Source organism: Stegodyphus dumicola, chromosome 6 (assembly GCF_044657685.1).
Source record: "Stegodyphus dumicola isolate Sdum_Otavi_A_Nest chromosome 6, ASM4465768v1".
Lineage (NCBI taxonomy): Eukaryota > Metazoa > Arthropoda > Arachnida > Araneae > Eresidae > Stegodyphus > Stegodyphus dumicola.
In genome coordinates, this window is record NC_140773.1 from 228743012 (window position 1) to 228758592 (window position 15581).

Consider the following 15581-nt stretch of genomic DNA (forward strand, 5'->3'; position numbering starts at 1 on the left):
AAGTTCCCGCCGAAGAGATGCGCACTTTCCCTTGGCAGCTACGATGACTCATCGCACGAATTCGATTACAGCACACGGCGAAGCACTAAGATTCCTTCTCTAAGAACAAAGATCTTTCCTTACTCTTAATTCTATCATTTATAATAGGGATAAAGAGTTAGCATATCCTTAAATCACGAAATGGATACTCCGAACAGTATTCCGAGAGGAAAGATATCCTATTCTTTTTCTTTTTTTTTCATCAAAGAGGTAAGAAAGAAATACAGGTGATTACTTATTCCTGTGAGAATAAATCTGCCTGTGATGAAAATTAATAAATATATTGCATGCAACAACAATTTAGATCTTAAATAACTTTGTGCCCAAGCATCATAAACTTCTAAAGTGCAGTACTATAAATATGTGTAAAATATAATATTTCTCTTAAATATAATAGAAATCTTGAATTTTCATCAGCACCCTTAATAATAAAAGCACCTATTTAAGAATATTTGCATTTAAAAATATAGCACAGCATTAAGAAAATTTGGCAAACTCAAATGTGCATATTAGTTTACAATTACATTTACTTTAGAAACATGTTGTTTTAAATATTCCTTCATTATTAATATCACATATACACATGACAGAGTTCTAATCAATATATTTTATAATCAATTTTTCATTTCACTCTAGTTTCTAATTTTTGGTATTGCAGTAACTAAAATAAAATATTATGAAGAGAACGTCTTTGCTAGGAGAATATATAGAATTTCAGTTGTAATTGGTTTAAAACTAAAATTTTCATTTGTTCAAGAATTCCTTTACAAGAAACTGGTGAATTCAAAATATGAGAAAAATGAAAGTACATTTTCTTTCCATTCTAGTTTACATTAACAAAGTAGCATGATATATTATGATTACCATAAAATAAAAATTAATAAACAGAGTTTAAATAGTCATTGATAGGAGAAACAAGAATATTGACTAAAATATGTGATATCTGGAATTACAGAATATTAAAACTTTACATCAGTATGGGTATATTTCCATATGTAAAAAAATGTTATTTACATTTCAAAAATTATTATTTCTTGCAAAATATTAAGGATGTTTTGCATAATTAAGGATAGGCACTGAAGGACTAAGAAAAAGTGTTATATATTTCTGACTTAAAGTTTCATGGATATTTATTTTGAATTGCAAACTTTTCTCGTAACTGTTTTTGAAGTACTGTTTCTTGTAACTGTTCTTTTTTTTTTTTTTTTTAATTTATAAAAGAAATTAGGACTGTGTTATGCAAAGAAAACAATTTAAATTACACTAATCTTTGATGCTGAATCACTGCATTTTGATATGTAATTATGTAAATTATTATTCAAATTACTAATTTTTGTGCCAGAATATGTGAAATACGTACTAACTTAATAGTAAATAGTAACTAGTAACTAACTTCAAAGTACATTTTCCATTTTTCCCAAGCACATTTTAAAACTATTAAGGAACATATTTTTTTAATGAGTTATTTGTGAATTAAAAACTGTTATAATATGGAATTTGTATTATATATAATGCTTGTTTGGAAGTATGTAAATTATTTTTTGGATAGTTTAAAAATACAAAAATTACTTTCTAGACTTTTTTCTTTCTTTTGCAAATTTTGTATTTAATTTAAAAAAAGAAAAAAAAAAAACGTAAAGTAAAATTTTCTTAGTTAGCTAATAAGAAACAAATTCTTATTTCCCATTTTACTTGCTTTACTCTTCAGACATTCCAAAATATAACTAATAAAATACTGCCTTGTAAAATGTTAATTTTAAGAATTATTTTTCATAATAGTAAAGCATGTAGTTAATTGGCATTATTAATTTTGTTCTTATCAGCAACTTAATCTATTTCACTCTCTTGATATTCTGAAAACTTAATTGCATTTTCTCTCATTTTATATACCATTGTAGAAATTAATAATGCTATATATAAAGATAGAAGAGAGACACACCAAAGTGAAACATAAAATTAACAAAACAATAACCTTGTATCTGTCATGCACTTTAGTCAAGACTATTAATTTCAAGGGTTACAAGGTGTCGGTCCCTCTACATCAGGAGCGAAAAAAAAAAAAAAAACTGCAGGGAAGGTAAAGCCACAGTTGTATTTATTCCTAAAAGAAGTAAAGCAGATGAGAAGGTAATGCTATCTATTGGCCTTGTTTGCTTTACTCTTTTTTAATATAAATACAACTGCATTCCCTTCATCACAGATTTCTTTCCTGTTGATAAAGAGGGACTGTACTTGTTTGCCCTGGAAATTGATAGAATTTTGATTAAAATCTGTGCCAAACACTAGGTTGTTGCTTTGCTAATTTTATGGTATACTTCATATTGGATGTTGCGAAATAAATCCTTTGGTATTGCATTTGATATTAAGTTTACGATTATTTGATTATTAAGTTTGATTGTTGATTTGATAATCAGATAAATCTTGAATCCTTGAAGTTAAAAATAATACCTGAAGTTGCTAATTACTAGTATGTCGCCCTTAATGGTTGTTTGGGAGTTTTTGCGTAAAAGGAAAAAAAAAATTATCATTCTATTATTAACTGGAATATTGTTAATTCTGTATATTTTTTCACCTATGTAAGCTTCAGGATATTGTGGTCTTAATCTATTAGCTACATTTTGTTTTATGGCATTATCTGATAATAAAAGTAAAGAAAGTATGGATCTTCTCCATTATAGTACTATACATGCCAAACAATTTCCTATAACAAATATGTATTGAAGATAAGAGATAAGATATTTTAAAGACATTTATGCAAATTTTGCCTGTTGCCCATTGTTATATCATTATTTTAATTCCTTATGGTGTTCTTGCTTTGACAGTAAATACTGGTAATCAAACGCAAAAATTTCATTCTGTTTTACTTTTTATCCATTGAAAGAACTAATTTAAAAGATATATTTCTTTATTAATTGAAAGAACTAATTTAAAAGATATATTTCTTATGCTGAGAGAAATCTTACCACATTAGATAAGAGTTAATGACGAAACTATATCTTCTCATTGGAAGTATTAAGTTGGGTCGTATGTTTTTCTAGAGAAACTTGTCTGGTGCTCATTGTCCTACAACATATGAGATCTAAAAGTAGAAATATAAGTAAATTTATTAATAATATTTTAATCAGATAATATTTAACACAAAATAAATTAGAAATCTTTAACTGTTTCAAAAATTCTTTCCACAATTTTATTTTTAAGAAATGCATATTACCATTAAAAAATAAAATTGGCATTTATATTATAAAAGATTTGTGTTTCCATGAAGAGAAAATTGCATTAAGGAAAAGAAATAAATTTTCAGCATTTATGCTAAATATATTCATAATATAACAACAAGCTATTAATCACTTTCAATGTTATGTTTGTTTGTTTGTTTGAAATTTCAGGTCCTATTTTAAGGTATAACTGACCAAGTGTAAAAACTGGTTTTTCAAAATTTGTACAAACAAAATCGAATGTTTTCTCCTTTATTATTATTTTTTATTAAAAATTGTATTTTATTGGGTAGTTGAATAATACATAGTTTAATCGTCTTTAATTTTAAAAAATTAAGTGTTTCTAATGTAGGGATTCTCTTTATTTTGCATATCAAACTACTTTAAGTTTGATACCTTTCCTGAACCTCTCATTTTTCCCTTCACACTTTCTGGCCAGGATGTAAATTTAAAATTAAGTGAAGTGAGTAGTTAAACAGTTAAATCCCTGAGTTTATTAAGAGCATGTTTTCACTAGTCAGCATGTTTCGTTGCTATCTCGCTGTTACGCCAGTACACCCCTTGGCCATTTCTGATAATTTCATGCCTGTTAGGTTTTGTTGAGTCAACCTAAAGTTAGTCATACTTTAGCGTGCTAATCCAGCACTATTCTAATTAGACTTTGAATTGATTTATATTCTACATTTAAGTTTCGCCGCAAGTTGACGGTGTTATCGTAAGGCATGAAGTTCATGCCTTTCTATTCTGAGTTGAATTAATAAAGGGTTATTTTCACTCTTCTTCAGTGCTGGTATTTCATTCATGCCTGTGTGAGAATTCGCCAAATTCATTGTAGGATTTAATTTAGTATATGTGGAATAGAAGAGATGGATCTTACAATAATACATTTACAATAAAACACTTTAAATACCTTAGTTTATTTTTCTACTGTGTTATTTCTATAGTATCAACAAATTTAAAATCATTTTGATCTGCATGTATATATATCCCTGTAATATTTCACGATCAGTAAACAATGCTCATTCAGTTGCAACACAATTCTGTCCACTTTCTCTTGCCCAATTTTATCCAAAATGAAATCTTTATATGAATACAGAAAGCGTAAATGTATGGACAACAGAAATTTTTGGAAGTTTCATACAAGAATAACTGTGGATTAAAAAGAAAAAAAATTCACATGCAAACACACAGACGTCATTGTAAGAATAGTAAAATCATGTTATGGAGACCCTAATTCAAACTGATTGACTGAAAATTCGCTATTGAATTTTTGGAGCAAAAACATTATCTCCCCTCCCTATGTATATAAGTTGGTGTGAGGTAAAAAGAAAGAACAAACTAATCAAAATTCTATTACTTATAATTCTTTTACTGAATAAATATTCTCCTAGACACAATGCATTAAAAGCTACAAAATTTACATACTTTTAGAGGAAAGTTGATAAAATTTTGGTACTCTTCTGTTATCAGGACAAGACTGAGAAATGTATGTATATACACGTGTGTTACACACACATAGGCATACATCCATCCATCCATACATACATTTTATGAACATACATGCATGTATGAACACATACATCCATACATACATGTATACATTTCTTAAGCCAGTCCTGATAACAAAAGTGTACCAAAATTTTATATGAAGTGTAGATTCAAAACTCTTTCTCTATACATGCCTATAGAAAAGCAACCATGATGACCTTTTGACCTTTTTAATTATCATTACTTTTCATAACTAGCTATACTGAAAAAACATTAGCTACGCAATGTAGTAAGTGCTGCTTAATAGGATCATATTTGTCCATGACTACTCTGAAAACTTTAAATGATGAGATAGAAAATTTGAAAAAAGTATCATTGCAATTTAAATTAAATTAGTTAAAGTGGAACTATAAGAGAAACAGACAAAATATACTTTTATGTGGCACTTATCAGAAGTAAAATTTTAAAAAATTGCATTTAATATGCACTATTTTCAGTTTTTAAGCAAAACTGCTTGATGAATTATTTATTTTTTCAAGCAATCATCAGATAAAATTTTGTTTCCCTAACCTTAACATGTTAAGGTTTAACTTTTCATAGTTCAGCACACATAGGAAACAAATCATCATTTCCTTTGGAAAGTTTCTCTGTTTGCCTTAAGTATGTTTGAGGAAATGAGTGTCACGCAACTTTCTTTAACCTCAGTACATTTATTTGAAATTTTTTATTTATTATATTCATTTTTATATTTTCAGGTCAGTATTACATTTTTTTAATATAATTATAAGGGGCAATTTGCCCAGAAGGACTATTAATTTCGTTTCAGCATTTTGCGTTGATTCACTAGGAGCGTTGTTTCACTTTTTAAATTGTTGCCACCTAATATTATCGCCCTGTATTATATTTAAAGAAATTAAATAATGAAGAATTTGCATAAATGTATGTATGTTTCTCGTATTGTGATAAAACAACGGTACCCAGAGCCATCCAATTTTTAATAACGTAATCTCTCACTGAATATGGGTATCTGGTAGCCCTAATTTGGAATTTGTTTACTATTGATTTCATATTTTGTAAAATTCGGTCCGAGGTTCGAATTCCGCGGACGGACTGACTGCATGGGCATTTTCGTGGTTTTCTCCATGTGTAACATGTATACGAGCCAGTTTCCCTTAGAAAGTCCTCCACAAAGGCATCCTTCCCCTTAGGTAGATAGCGATAGTGTGCTTTTCCGTAATTAAATAAACCAAACCAAACCATATTTTGTAAAAATTTAACGAATTTTTAATTAAAAAACTCAAGGATTTCAAAGCGAGCCATGGCAACTTTGTACAGAAAAAACATTTTTATCTCCAGCGTGGAAGACTGTGTATCAGAAATTCTAAAGATATGCTCATTTTTAAATTATCTTGGGTTATTGCTGTTGAACTGAATTTTATGGTTTAATAGTGAAGAACATGATATTTAATGAATAAAGGTAACACACAAAACGTTAAAAAACACTCCTTTGGACATAATTTAAAGTCTGAAACCTTTCAGATATTTTTTAATTTATTACATTCACGAGAGGTTCAAATTCCTCACAATTTATGGATTGACCAGTGACTCAAATGAATTTCAACAGCTGAACAAAATGGCTGTGTAGGGGCTTCATGGTTCTTATGTGCAGCATAAAGTAAGCAAGTTTCTCTCAAAATTCTTCCTGAAGCCATGCAGACACATAGCCTAGTTGAAGTTACCATAATCATGATTATATAATCCTCACAGTTTGGGCTATTTGGAGACACTGCATTTTCTGTTTCATCTTTACCGTCTTTTCTGAGGTATAACACCAGGGCAATAGAACAAGGAAGTTAGTTTTCTGTTTACTTCTTACAACTATAAATTTATGAAGTACACTCCTACTTTATGAAGGATTCTGGTACAAATCTTATGCTAATAATTCTTTGATCCTATTTCTGAATTATGGACATGGTGTTTTCTGGAAGGAATACTACTTCGAGATCGATGCTTCAGGGAGACATTTGAGCTAGGAAATCATCACTCAGATGATGGACATCATTCTTTGGTTCATTATTCGATTTCAAAATTCCATTCATTTAAAAACTATTGGCCACTCATGCCAAAGATCAGATCACTTTAACTGATCAGATTTCATTCATTCACTACTATATTTCATAATCTTAACAAAGGAGAGAGAGAAGAAGGAGTGGAGAAAGAAAAGAGGGTACTATTCGGTTTTGAGGGCTATAAAAAATCGCCAAACTATTGTTGATGCCAGTGCTGCCAAAAATAATTGCATTAATACCCTAACGCAAGAAAGGAAGTATAATAATAAATAACTATCTGAGATTGATGTCTTAATTTAGATGAAAAATTAATTTCATATAATACTTTTTTATTATTATAATTTATATAAAAAAGGCTAAACATGAATGAGTGGAAGCATAAGAGTAAATAACTAATTCAGATCATTATTAGAATTTATATAAAAATTGCTAAACATAATTGAATGGATGCCTGCATCCCTATTTCGCTACCGAGTTATCGCTAAAGCATACTTTCATCTCGTTGGTTGTCCAAACATAATTTTTTATAATGAATGATGCCTTTTCTTTGAAAAAATTCTCTGCAGAATCACCCACTTATTTGTTTGCCGCTTTTTACAAGGGTAAAAACAATTGGATGTTTGTCAATTTTCTTTTACTTTTTAAGTGAATATAGGTCGATGTGTACAATTTTTTTATGGGTCCTCAAAACGGAATAGTACAGAAAAGAAAATCTGAAAACTTTTCAGATTTTATATTACGCTCAAAAGAGCTTTTTTTTTTTTTTTTTTTTTTTTAAACTTTTTATGTGTCACCTTTATTTATTAAATATCATGTTCTTCTCAACCACATAAAATTCAATTCAACAATAATAACACAAAATTTTTAAATGAGCATATGTTTAGAATTTCCAGTACACAGTTTCCGGTACTGGAGATAATCCCCCCCCTACAGTGTTGCCATTGCTCTTTTTGAAATCGTTGAGTTTATTCATCAAAAATTCGTTAAAAGTTTTATAAAATTTGAAATAGATAATAAAATAAACTCGAAATTAAAAATTCGGGCTTCCAAGCGCCCATGCTCGATTGGAGGAGTACATTATTCAAAATTGGATATCTCTAGGTACCGTTGTTTCTTCACAATGTGAGAAACACGCATGCATTCATGCAGATTCTTCATTATTCAGTTTCTTTAAATACAATACAGAGCGATAATACTTGGTGGCAATAGTTTGAAAAATGAATCAAGGTGGAAAGTGAAAGGACTCACTTTCCAGTTTGGTAACTTCATTTTGATTGAATATCAGTTCATTGTGTAATACCTTGATTGCATTAAACAACTCTTAATTACATCAACAAAATCCCAGTGTTTTTATTTATGAATGTATGGATCTCTAGCAATATGGTAATAGCATCCAAATAACATCCATTAGTCATCACTGTGGAAGACTGCCTCATCATGACACGTAAAAAGAGATTACTGTAACTATGTTATTGTTCAATACAGTTGATTAGAATTTATTGAATTTTTTTATCTTTAACTGCATTGTATACCATTATACAGTTTTTTACTGTTAATATAAGGAAAAACGTAAAGCGATCTATCTTCCAATGCAAGATACTATATATTTTAATTAACTTTCTTTATTTTTCTTTTAACATCATGACCGACATGTGCATCGCCGATGATTGACAGCTGCTTTACGTGGAGGAATGGAGTATTGTGTATCGAACGTCATTCACAGGTTCTTGTATTGTTTGAAATCGGCTGGGTGACCAATGTTTCCCAAACACCCAGATTTCTACTGTTAATATTATTCCTACGTCCTCAGAAATCTGCTTTGTATTCTTGGCCCAGTAGAACGGGATATACAGAACTGCCCTCTTTTGTTCTTTTCTTTTTTCCCCCAATGTTACTTAAAATAATTTTGCAGAGTAAAAAAATACCAAGTAATATGAATATAAAATTTAATTGATTTAATGTAATAATTTTCTTACGCGTAATATAAACTTCTTTTTTCGGAAAAAATACAAGAAATGCAACAAATCACGTATTTAATCTAACTGGTTAATATGTCTTCTGGTTCGAATGAAATGATATAACCCCGAAAATCATCTGAAAATATCTAAATTTTCAATAGCAATTGAGATTTTTTTAAAATATTTTTGAAAGTCCTCAAACTTCTATGATATATCGTGGTTTTTTATGAATTTTCATAAAAGGTTAACAATATTTTATTTCTGCTTGAAAGTTTTAGCATCATTCCGCAACTATCCGAAATAAAACTGGCATGTTACTCCCTAAATAATGTGAAATCATTTACAGTCTTTGAAAAAGACCAAGATAACTTTTAATAATCTACAAGATATTGAAATGTTTGGTATGAAATGATAAAAAACATGCGTAAAGATCAGTATATTTTCAAAATTTTGAAATAACGACGATTTTTTTCTTGCTTTTTTTAAATTACATAATTGGATAATTTCCTCTCTCTTTCCAGCATGCCTTCGTGGTGTAACGGTTAGCACACTCGGCGCATAATCGAGAGATCCAGGTTCGAGTCCCAGCGAAGGCATTGTTCAGTTTTCGTATTTCCTACTTCAAAAATCCTAATGACTTCACAGTGGTGTCCGAACTAAAATGTGGTGGAGGATGATTCTTCACCACCAGGATTTGGCGATTGGGTCCCCTAATCCCCAGTCGCCCTTTAAAAGGGAGAGTAGATAAGGTATTTTCTCCCTCCTCACTGTATGCCTTCGTATTGTAACGGTAGCACGCTCGGCGCGTATTCGAGAGACCCAGGTTCGAGTCCCGGTGAAGCCATTGCACATTTTTCATGTCTCCTGCTTAAAATAGCCTAATGTCTCTACAAAGTCTGCTAAATTTTAGGGAAAATTCAAATATCTATTTTATTCAATTTTTAAAGTAGTTTGGGGTTATTTAAATTGTTTGCGAAGTTAAGGAAGCACAAGTCAGATGTTTTCTATTAGAAATATGTTCATGTTTAATTTGAAAAATTCTGCTGATAACACAAGTAACCGAAATAAGGTTAATTTTTAAAAAATATATGGGATAATATGATTTTACATAAATATTTTGGAATGTCTTTCTACTTGAAAAAACAGTTTCAAAAATTATAAGATGCATTAAACTTTCTTCTGAGTCCTGAGCAATAACATCGATATTTTTTAGTTATAATTCATAGACTATTCCTTCCCTAATCGTATATTTACTGTCTTAAGATGATATAAATATCCCCTCTCTTTAATGCTGCTTGAGAAATTCTGATAAGGTCGAAGATTATATTGATAGCTTATGAAAGAGGATGTTATCGAAATTCATCTGATAAGGTACTTACAGACACCAGAAGAATGAAATAATCACATAATGACTAATGTTCCATACATATCAGTAAACTGGTAACATTTGATTGGCTAAAGAATATTACTTCTTGAACCATATTATCAGTTTGGTGAATTGAATATTTTCTTGATCCATAGTGTAGCATATATAAATTCATATCTTCTTAAATCATTATTAGACAGTGCTTTGAAAACATGTTTTACGTCTCTGCACTGTTTTAAGAGAGAATATATTCAAGAGAGTTTATATCTGGTTGTAACAAAAGTTTTCCGCAGAAAAACGTTCTTAAGGTGACTCATACACCTTAAAACCCTCAAGATCTTCGATTAGGTGACTGTTGCAAGAATTGGGATAACTCATTTATTTTAAAAGCAATTACTTCCAACTTTGTACAGCTGACTACATAATATAGCTGCTCTCTGAGTTTTGTTTGTGAGAGTTGTTGTCTGATGAGAAAGTTTGTGTTGCCACAAATATTTTTATACGAGTAATTTAATACGCTTTGTGACACAATTTTTCGTGCCACCTTGCACGCACAGTTTAAAACATTCTGTTGCATAATTTAATTCCATATTTAATATATAACTTTTATAACATTTGGAAATTACTATGACCAAAAATTCTAAGAATTTCCTGTTAAATTTTTATTTTATTTGAATTTGAGTTTATAAAATGTATTTTATTAAAAAAATGTAATGTTTTCGTGCATAAAATTTTTTAATATTAAATTATTCATCAGATTTTGGTTCAGTTAGAAAATAGCGCCTATATAAAGAATTCCATCAAATTCCAAGTATGTATCATTAGCCATTTTTAAAATATCATGCGCGCGAGGTGAAAACATGGCGAAAACTTTTTTTTGTCACAAAGCGGATTAAATTACAAAAATATTTGTGGCAACACAAACTTTCTCGCTATTAGTTCCCAAAGCAGCTATATTACGTAGTCAACTGTAAAAAGTTGGAAGTAATTACTTTTAAAATAAATAAAATATCCCGATCCTTGCAACAGTCACATATTCGAAGATCATGAAGGGTTTAAGGTGTATGAGCCCCCTAAAGTTAAAAACATGAAAGCAGTACTTTTAGTGAAGTTAGTAATTACCACCAAATCTATGATTTTTTTGGCAACATTTTGGTAGTTTTTCAAAGACTTCTGCCCAGAAACCTGGTGGCCGCGAGTCCAAAAGTAGATCATCTTCATTTTGGACGACCTGAGCAGAACGGAAGTGGTGTGGTGTGGTGTATTTAATTATGGCAAAGCACACTAGGGATATCTGCCTAAGGGGAGGGATGCCTTTCGTGGAGGACTTTCTAAGGGAAACTGGCTCGTATACACGTTACACATGGGGAAAACCACGAAAACGCCCATGCAGCCAGCCCGTTCGCGGGATTCGAACCTCGGACCGAACTACCAGTGTTCAGCGACTTTACCGCTCGGCCGCTGGTGGGCGAGCAGAACGGAAGACAGCACCAGCAAGATGTAGTTGCAGGTGTGAAAAAAAAAAGGTAGAGGTCCGAAAGAGCCATGTCGGGGCTGTAGGGTAGATGCGGCAAAAGATACCATTCGAGTCTGTACAGAGTCCAGCCGATGAATGCACACACATGTGGTCTTGCATTATCTTGATGGAACATAACATTTTTGCTCCGGAACTCAATGCGACGCTTTTCCTCGACAGCAGCGTCAACACGGACTAGCATCTCGCTGTACACCTTACTGTCCAAGGTTTTACTTTTCTCTAGATACTCTTTATGGAGAGTACAGCGGTACCAAATGATCTTTTTGTTAGCTAATAACTAAATTGCTCTTTGCGATGCTGCTGACGGGCTCACCGGTCGCAGATCAACCCCCCCCCCCTTTTTCGACCTAGGTTGTTGAAGTAAATCCACTTTTCATTACAAGTGAAAATCCGGTCCAAAATTTTGTCCTTGCGTTGATATTCGAGCAGATAAGTTCATGCGGCACCAGCTATTCAACTTATTCTTCAAGTTTATGCTATGCATAATGCGACTAATGGACATGGCACTAATGTCTAACTCCTTAGCAAGCTCTCGAGTGGTAGCATACTGATCTTCTTCCACAAGTTCTCGCAGGCGAAACTCATCAACATCAGTAGGTCGGCCAGAGCGCCCTGCTTCTTGAATGTCCTTGTTTTTGAACTTTCAAACCTCCACTTTTACAAATTTCACAACACAATGTTCTAAAGGAAATCTCTTTCTTTCAAATGCCGAAAATCGTTTGACAAAATATGATTAAAGACGCCAACCCGCATTGTTTGCGCAGACGATATTTGCAGTGGCGAGAAAACCACTGCAAAAAACTTTGTTTCGTTAAAACTCAATATTTTATGAATTTTATTAGCAAGCAATAACATCAGACGGCTATGTTAGTAAACAATCACATAACAGCTACCTCTCTGATGTTCAAAATCAATAATACTTCACTTTCTTCAAGATAAAAGAATAAAATAAAAAAATCTGAAATGTTTCAGATTTTAAATTGCGTCCAAAGGGGCGTTTTTTAAACGTTTTGTGCGTTACCTTTATTTATTAAACATCATGTTCTTTGCACTTAAACCATAAAATTTAATTCAATAGCAATGTCACAAAATAATTTTAAAATGAGCATATCTTTAGAATTTTCCATACACAGTTCAACGCGCTGGAGATAAAAAGGTTTTTACCCCCCGTAGAGTGTTGCCATTCCTCGCTTTTAAATCGTTGAGTTTGTTACTCAAAAATTCGTTAAAGTTTTACAAAATATGCAGTCGATCATAAAACAAATTCCAAATTTCAAATTTGGTCTTCCACATGTCCATATTCGCAGTAGGATGACGTCATTCAAAATTGGATGGCTCTAGATAGTTGTTTTATCACAATGTGAGAAATATACATACATTTATGCAGATTTTTCATTATTTAATTTCTTCAAATATAATGCAGAACTCTAACATTTTGTGGCAACAGTTTCAAAAGTGAACCGACATTTATAGGAATCCGACGCAAAATGCCTAAACGAAAGTAATAGTCCAGTGCTTCGCAACCTTTTCTCACCTGTGACGCACAAAAAATCTTTCTGGAATTTCGTGGCACACCAAAGAGTTCCGAGTTATCAAGGAAGTGCCGAAAAAATTCAAATGCTGACACACTTACAATCACACACACAACCACACAACAGTGAAATATATGAAAACATTTAAAATAGACATTATTAAGGGAAAAAAAATTGTCATTGTGTATTAAATACATGATAAAAAATTGCAAAATGTCAAATACATGTATTTGATTGCGACACACCTATATCCTACTCATGGCACACCAGTGTGCCGCGGCACACCGGTTGCGGAGCACTGTAATAGTCCTTCGGGACTCAAATCCCTTTAGACTAATAATGCCTGTGATGCATTTGTACCTAGGCTTTGCTTAATTTTATAAGATATGTCTTCAGCAGTTTTAAGATATAATTCATAATTATTTCTTAAAACATAAATCAGCATTATTCATAAAGCAGTGCGTTATAAGTGGGAATATAATTGCGTAAACTAGTTTGAGACAAAAAGGCCGTTAATAGCTATGATGAATGTTAAAATTACTGTTTAAGAAATGCACGTACTTTAGCAATACCCCATTAAATTTCATTTTTAATATGTGAGTCTGTGCATAACGTATTTAAGATTTATTTAAGTATATGTTCTAATACTTATGAGTTTCTCTTCTTTTCTCTTAGGTGTGTTCTACTTGTAATAAAGTGTTCACTTTGGAAAAGAACTTAACTTGAAATCTAAAGTTCCATTTGGGAGGACGCACCTTTGATAGCGTGGAATGTGAGTTGCAGTTCGTTTGACAAAGTCATTTAATAAGCATACACGAATTCATTCTGAAAGAAAAAAATACCTTTTTAATACAGTATAAATTGCAAGAGATAGCTCGTGTTGATAAATTAAGAGTTCATGAAGTGATTCATCTTCGAAATTTTATTTGTGTGGTATGTTTACAAGTTTTCCCGAAAACAAGTGATTTGAATTCCGATGAAAGGACCTTTGTCAAGTTGAACCCCTAACTAATATTATCTTTGATTGACTAGTTTAGAAAATTACGTATGGCAACAGTGAAGGTTGTTGGCATTTTCGTTTTGAGCTCCTTCTTTTTATGAGAAAAGGAGAAAAATAACTTCGAGTTGCATTTCATGTGTATTTGATCATTAAATGAGTATTTTCTTACGCCATTTATATTTTTGAGTGTTGTTTTGAGATGCTGAAACTACAGTTCCTTGTAGTCACTTATTAGATTTGTAAATAAACTGTTTGTGTTGTAACGAGATGTTTCATTGAATAACTGATTACACTCATTTCCATTACTAATTTTCCTGATGTTCGAAGGCAAAACGAGACAACCTTCAAATGTGGTGTATGAAATTTAGCAAATTTGATCATTTGGAACGTCATGAAGCTCCTCATCTTAAATGTCGTACTGAATATTCTGAAGTTTTTACAAGCAAAATGAACTTAAGGAGACAAGCGAAAATTCACAATGTCACTTTTAAGAGTAAATCTTGCCCCAAACACTTTATGAATTTGACAATCTATATATATAAAGAAAAAAGTCTGTGTGTATGTTTCTTCGCTAATAACTCAGTCACTACTATAATTATCGTTAACAAACTTTCTACAATTCTTTTCTGTGTCCTGGAAAAAGGCCAACGACTTCTCCCCCCCGAAAAAAAAGTAGCTAAAATCAGAGATATTAATTAAAATCTCGGAAAAACGATCAGTTTCGCCCTCATTTCTCCAAGCGGCAACAGTCTTCAAGCTGGAGATGAAAATCTGCTTTATTTCGAAAGTTGTTGCCACTGCTCGCTTTCAAATCCTAGAGTTTGTTAATAAAAAATTTCGAAGTTTTGCGATGACATAAAAAAGTATTGCCAAACATAAAATACATTGTTGCGACAAACTTCTAGGGAAGGTAGGGCACATCATAAGAATTAAGAATTGCATAGGAGTCCATAGGATTTGAAGAAACAGGTCAAATGTGAGGGATTTCTACTGCCCAAAACTTATACCAGGTCACGAGTATATATTTAACTATGATACTAACATTTCTGTATAGCAGTGTGTTTGGCAAATGAAAAATTTCTGCAAGTTCTCGGAAGACTAATATCTAAATCGACGTTAAAGAGAAAATGACAGATATTGGAAAATATCACTATTTTTAAGAGGCCCTATAGACAATTGCTATTTCTTCTCTTTTTGTCACTATCTTTTTAATTTTTTTTTAACATTAAAGTAGGATGACAATGCAAATGATCTTTCATACCTAAAAACTGATTTAAAAAATTCTGATGTGGACACCACATGACTCCCTTGTACCTCCTATTAAATTATACACATTTTTGGCTAGATAAAATTAATTGGCTCCTATTAAATTATACA

General features: G+C 31.5%; 1 long non-coding RNA gene across 1 annotated transcript; it reads left to right on the plus strand.

Moving 5' to 3' along the window:
- Nucleotides 1-73: 73 nt before the first annotated feature.
- Nucleotides 74-14922, plus strand: LOC118180948 (uncharacterized). Its single transcript, XR_004756791.2, has 2 exons — nt 74-249; nt 13880-14922. It is a non-coding gene; the product is annotated as an uncharacterized LOC118180948 (long non-coding RNA).
- The last annotated feature ends 659 nt before the right edge of the window (nt 14923-15581 follow it).